Raw genomic sequence first — 7,240 nt, forward strand, 5'->3', positions numbered from 1 at the left:
CTGTGTCTTGGATTGTACACTGCATCGTTAAAAAATGGACTTGAACGTGGAAGCTGCGAAACAGTGTGGTTCCATCGTGACAGACCGAAGTTTAAAAAGAAAGGAAATTACTCAAGATGGCGACCGATGCATATTATGTATGTATATTGTTTACAGTTTAATGATGTTCTCTTTCAATCCTATAACTTTTAAGTAGACAAAGAACCGTATATGATATGGAGTTACGAATCTTCATGATTCCTTTTGGCCTAGAATGTTCCTGGGGTCATAAATGCGGACCTTGGAGGATTTATATTCTGTAATGAACTAATTACTGAAAAGTCGTACGATCGTCAAGCAGATGTGTAAAAACTAAAAACTTGTAACCTGTCAAATATATTAATAGGTAGACTTGGCCAAAATGGCTGGAACCATAGACTTACGATTTTTTCGCTACGCTGGAACAAGCTAGGGCGAAGTATACGTATAAACATTATTACCTATAACAGCGTAGCGTTCAAAAGTATTGACATATTTCTTCCTCTCTCTGCTAGAAAACGAAACCTCTTCCCAGCAACGGTTAAATTTTAGACAGAAATATTACTTTTTTACTTGTTTTCTTTCTAATCATTATAGACTACAGGCCCATGTTTAAAAATGGGTGGGTCATATGAACCACCAGGTGACGTATACAGGACGATATAAGAGCATAAAATAATAAGTTTCAGCACTATGCCGTCACTTGTAAACTGTCCAACAGAGTGCTGGTGAGAATTGAAAAGTGCAGGTAGAGTGAGTACATTTTGGTCATATATTTTTGTACGGCATTTTTACCATCGATAGATCCATGAAAAATAATAAGAAAGCGCGCAGTGCCGTAAAAAAATGGTGCGCCACAAAGTCAGTAAATGTTTTGATTTTCTGACAATTTCCGGGGTAAATTTGGTCATTTAATTCTGTACGGCACTAGTTTCATACTGTTTCAATACAGCCTCTAATCCATTATTCCGCAACGCCGTACAAAAATCATGCGACAAGGGGAAAAAATTGAGGGTAGCAACCCCCTCTCTTTCCGTGGTCCGGGGGGTGATTTGAAACAACATAAAATTAATTTATTTTGAAAGTGTTTTATGCATAGATAATATTTTTTTACATGCCGTACATTTTCGTTGGTCCAAAGGTTTGTAGGGGATGTGGATATTATATACACACCCGTTCACTTCAGTTAGACGGCATAGTGATTTTATCATATTATCAATTGTTCTCTTCAAAAATATGTTAATGCCGTACAGTATCAGATGGCCATAAAGTACTACCCTTAAAATGGTAGCGTCATTTTCATCAGCCTAAAAGATATGGTCTGCATTAAAATGTACGGCATAATTTTTTCCTAATTTATTTATCTTAATACTATTTAAAACAAGGGAAAAGCGTAGAAAATTGCTATATTTTATTAATCTATGAATATTTAAACTTTTGCAATAATTTGAAAAATTTCAGTTTTTGTATTTATCTATAATTTTTTTTAGAACAGTTTCTTTTGAACGGCAATACTATATAACAATAGTATTTTACACTATCATGTTAAAAAAAAAGTTGCCGTACAGAGTCAAATGATTTTACAGCTTTAAAAATTAAGTATACCATGAAATTAAGATAATTATTGATACACATTCAAATGAACACTAATTTTTTTACGGCATTATTTTTAATAGTACTTTTGAGTGCTAGATAATGTTTTGGAACCAAAGCCGTACTTTCTCAAATCACCCCCCGGACCACGGAAAGAGAGGGGGTTGCTACCCTCAATTTTTTCCCCTTGTCGCATGATTTTTGTACGGCGTTGCGGAATAATGGATTAGAGGCTGTATTGAAACAGTATGAAACTAGTGCCGTACAGAATTAAATGACCAAATTTACCCCGGAAATTGTCAGAAAATCAAAACATTTACTGACTTTGTGGCGCACCATTTTTTTACGGCACTGCGCGCTTTCTTATTATTTTTCATGGATCTATCGATGGTAAAAATGCCGTACAAAAATATATGACCAAAATGTACTCACTCTACCTGCACTTTTCAATTCTCACCAGCACTCTGTTGGACAGCTTACAAGTGACGGCATAGTGCTGAAACTTATTATTTTATGCTCTTATATCGTCCTGTATACGTCACCTGGTGGTTCATATGACCCACCCATTTTTAAACATGGGCCTGTAGTCTATTAGATTGGAAAGGTAAGTGTGATTTTATTTTATTCTATGTATTTTTTTCATTATACCTCTCCAATAATACAACACGGAACAAATCAATAGCTCATGTAATGAACGACGCGCCCTAGATGAAAACAATAAAACTTGCAAGTCAGAGGTCGCCAGTTGTATTCCTAAAGCGGCATGCCACCAGTGCAGGGGTCACTTCCTCGGAAATGATGGACCGAGAGAAAAGTGTGTCAGGAAGGTTCATTGATGTCACTAGGCGTAAGGTGACATGAACACCTGGCTAGTGATGGGCATTATTGCTACTTTTAAATCATTTTCATTTGAAATTATTTCTTTTTTAGGGTTCCGTAATCCATTCCTCAAAATGAGAAACGGAACCCTTATAGGATCACTTTGTTGTCCGTTTATCTGTTGTGAGTAATAAAAATAAACAGAAATCTGTTTTAGGATGTACAAGTAAAGCCCTTTCATATGATACCCCACTTGGTATAGGTGTCTTAATTTTTTTGTGATGTAACCAAATCACGGTTTTTGGATTTTTTCTTTACTTGTGCTATAGCATTTACCTACCTGATTCTAGGTCAACGGAAAGTACCCTATAGGTTTTCTTGACAGACACGACAGACGGGCATGATGGCTTACAAATTTGAATAAGATAGAAGTCTGGGAAGCGGACGTTGCCATTTAAAGCAATAGTTGCCAGCCAAAGGTGAACACCGATACAATCAAAACATTGCTACTGGTATTTCATAAAACAAGGAAACAATTTGTTCACAGTTTCAGATTCTGTGATAAACGCTTTCACGGTAGTAATAAAATACAAATTATAGAAATTACAGCTCGATTAAGGATTTTTACAAAAAACTAATAGATGACTTGAATATTTCGCGCCGTGCAATTACTGCTCCCAGCAAATATTAGGTAATTTCTAAAAAAAAAAACTGGTTAAGTACGCACACGAAAGTTTCCGTACCCATCGTACAAGATAATATTATGCGCAAGATAATATTATGGCACTTTTGTTTTTTTTTTTTCACGGCAGCCATTTTGAAATTGTTATTATTTGTTGTTATAGTGGCAACAGAAATGCAAACTGAAAACTTCAACCTATTACGGTTCATGAGACAGACAGATATACCTACGAATACCTAGAAGAGATATACCTACGAACAGACAGCGGAGGCTTAATAGGATGCTGTTGGCACTCTTTGGGTACGGGACCCTACAAAACTGAAAAAAAAAATGCAAACAGGTGCTTAACAACACAGTTTCACATAACCAACCCCAATACGCGATATGATCTGAAACCAGTAAAAAGTATGTGGTACGACAACATAAATAAATTAATGCTAGGCATGAAACCACAACAAAAACTATGCCAACCACCTCTTACAAAACGTACATAATTGAGCTGGTTCATCCTAAGAACTAGTAGGCAATAACACGAATAGCTGAATAAGTAATATTATGTTGTACGACGTACGTAGAGTCTCGAACATGCAAATCAAAATTTGCAAGAACTTGGCATGTTAATAGGCAATACTAGTACAAAAGTCATTGCTTCTACTGGAATGCCATACAAACATTGATTCTAACATATGATCAACATATTATACTTATAATCTGAATATGTTTGTATAAGTAAAATAAAACATACACCTTTTTATGAATAGCAAACATGAACATCTTCAGCACCAAAGGAACTGCCAATTTCGGTTTCCGGCTTTTAGAGATTTGCTTATCTATTTGTGGGAATTGGTTTTGTATGTGTGAGGTAGAAACTACTGGAAGTATATAAGCATCTAAGTGGTATCAATGAAATTTGTGTTTCGCGATCACAGAATGAAAAAGCGATCACGGAAAGATGGCATCGATTATTCAGATTCTAGTCGATAACATATGTATTTTGGCCTTCATATTTCAAATAATCAAAGAAAACTCACTAATTAACTCATCAGCGCCCAGCCTAAATGCTTGGACATAGAAAGCTCAAATTTTATATGTATAAAGTTACCATTATAATGTAGACAAGGCTGGATTTTTCGATATTTTCACAAGTGTGAAGCCGCGGGCGGTCACCACCGTATCGTATTTCAATAATAAAATCAATAACCATATTTTAAATACGAAAGTGTGTTTTTTTTGTTGGTTTGTCTTTCAATCACGTCAAAACGGTGTTTTTTTTTTTGCATGGGTATAGTTAAAAATCTGGAGAGTCACATATTAAGCTGCTTTTTATCTCGGAAAATCAAACAGTTCGCACGCGGAAGAAGTCGCGGGCATCAGCCAGTAATCTATAAAGTCATTACTAATATAATAGCGACAAATGAAATGTTTGTAGGCTCTAATTTGGCCATATCAATTTATAAGCCGTAATGGACTAAGAGCCAGCGCGTGCTAGACCTCCGTTATTTTATAAAAGCTGAAAGTTTCTCTGCGTATTGTCTCCAACATAGGGAGGAGCGATCACTGACTGAAGGGACTATGAAGTTTGGTTCATGGTGGTTTTGGGAGATAACAGGTAATAAAAGTGTAAAAAAAATCTTAGGTCAAAGTATAAAGTCAAATTTTTTTATTTTCTTCGGAATAGTATTAAAAACACGTCAGGTATTGCCGGACACTTAGTGCATGCCGTGGCAACCCCCTGCCAGACACCATTAAACTGGGGTTGACACGAAACTAAGTGTCTGGCAATGCATGACGAGATTTCTAATACTATTTCTAAGATTACTATTTCTAAGGATGAAAAAAATTGACTTTATACTTTGAAGTAATATTATTTACACCTTTGTTACCAGTTATCTCCCAAAGCTACCATGATTCAAACTTTATAGTCGCTGATCGTTCCTCCCTGTGCTGACGGCAATACGCAGAGAAACTTTCAGCCTTTATAAAATAACGGAGGTCTATTACGCGCTGGCTCTTAGTTCATTACGGCTTATAAATTGATATGGCCAAATTAGAGCCTACAAACATTTCATTTGTTGCTATTATATTAGTAATGACTTTATAATTACTGATATGGTGGTATGATGCCCGCGACTTCTTCCGCGTGGGTATAAAACCCGTGCGAACTGTTTGATTTTCAGCCTTTATAAAATAAGGAAGGTCTGGCACGCGTTGGCTCTCTTTCTACAATGCGTTCTGGCTGCAAAGACTACGGCAATTTCTGGTGGATACAGAGACACGGACTTTCACTCGAGATCTGCGCCTGACCATGACAAGCGTACGTTAAATTATTATGACGATCCATAAAACGTACACGATACGAATATTTACCCGACTACGGCAAAGGAAGGATTGTGATTTTAGCAATCTTATTTTTATGTACGTACTTATGTTTATATTTATGTTTGTTCTATCACAGCGCCTAAACTACTGAGCCAATTTTGATAAATGAGATGTCAATCAATTCGTATTTCGTTATTATAGTCCGGGTGATATAGGCTACATTAATTTACGAACACAAGTGTAAATTAAAAATTTATAACACCCCCGACAAGTGATGGTTACAGTAACTAGAAAAGAGCCGATAACTTTCAAACGGCTGAACCGATTTTCTTGGATGATAGCTAAGAACACTCTCGATCAAGCCCCCTTTGAAACAAAAAAAAAAACTAAATTAAAATCGGTTCATTAGTTTAGGAGCTACGATGTCACAGACGGATACACAGATACACACGTCAAACTTATAACACCCCTCTTTTTGGGTCGGGGGTTAAAAATAACTAATAAATTATTATGTTAACAGGGCTCCCCCCGTCACTTACTCCATACAATCGTAGTCCCAATTTCATTTGAATATTAAGCAACCAAAGTCCATGAAATTTTGCAGACATATTCAAGAAGCTAATATCTGTGCCTGTAGTATTTTAGATTTTTGTAAAAATATGTGGTTTTAAAATTACAGGGGCTCAAAGATTTGTATGTGAATTTTTAAGACCGCATAACTTTGAAACCGAATATTTTAACGGAAATCTGGAAAACCAAAGGCATAGATATTAGTTCCCGGAAGGTTTGTACAAAATTCCATTGAGTATGATTGGTTATTATTCCAATGAGAGACGAACTACGTTTGTATGGAGCGAGTGACGGTAAGACCCCTCTTAACAACAGAGATAAGTGGTGCCTAGTGGCTACCGCTGCTATTCAAACGTTCACGCAACTTCATACAGGAGATAAAATCAATTTTATACATGTTTACTCAGATCAAGATCAATTTCAAGTAAATTACACTTTCTATTGGACTCCTGATAATGATTTACTTATAGGAAGTATCTACAAGGTAGCTGTGCGCGCTCAATAAGTTTGACTACAAATTATGCTTTTAAGGTTCCGTACCCGAAAGGTGCCAACGGGACCTTATTACTAAGCCTCCGCTGTCTGTCCGTCCGTCTGTCTGTCAGCGGGCTGTATCTCGTGAACAATAATTAGGTAGAGAGTTGAAATTTTCTCAGAATTAGTATTGCTATTGCCGCTATAACTCATGTAATTACATTAACGAACGATATTTTAAAGAAAATTCGGCAAACCACAGACAGTTTCTAGCACGCGTCTACAAAATTTCATTGAGTTCGATTGGTTTGTATTCAAATGAGAGCCTTAAATTTGTATAGGGTGACTAACGACGAGACCGCGCCGTTAACGTTAATTTGAGAAGTTACAATTTTTTTTAGGATTCCGTACCTCAAAAGGAAAAACGGAACCCTTATAGGATCGCTTTGTTGTCTGTCCGTCTGTCTGTCCGTCCGTCCGTCCGTCGTGTCTGTCAAGAAAACCTATAGCGTACTTCCCGTAGACCTAGAATCATGAAATTTGGCAGGTAGATAGGTCTATTTCTGCTATCGTTGTATAGATCAAGTAAAGGAATAAATCTGAAAACCGTGAATTTGTGGTTACATGATTAAAAAAAATTGAATTTCACTTTTCAAAGTAACATTTTTAACTGTACCAACTGAGGTTTCATACAGGGCTATACCTGTACATTCGATTCATCATTCAAAACAGATTTTTCAAGTCTGACTTGCACTTGGCCGGTTT

At 36.4% G+C, this 7,240-nt stretch overlaps 1 protein-coding gene across 1 annotated transcript in view; it reads right to left on the reverse strand.

Annotated features, from left to right (window-relative positions):
- Window positions 1-7,240, reverse strand: part of LOC123871441 (flotillin-2) — a 229,410-nt gene that overhangs the window by 67,182 nt on the left and 154,988 nt on the right. The gene's annotated exons all lie outside the window — the stretch shown is intronic.

Source organism: Maniola jurtina, chromosome 13 (assembly GCF_905333055.1).
Source record: "Maniola jurtina chromosome 13, ilManJurt1.1, whole genome shotgun sequence".
Classification (NCBI taxonomy): Eukaryota; Metazoa; Arthropoda; class Insecta; order Lepidoptera; family Nymphalidae; genus Maniola; species Maniola jurtina.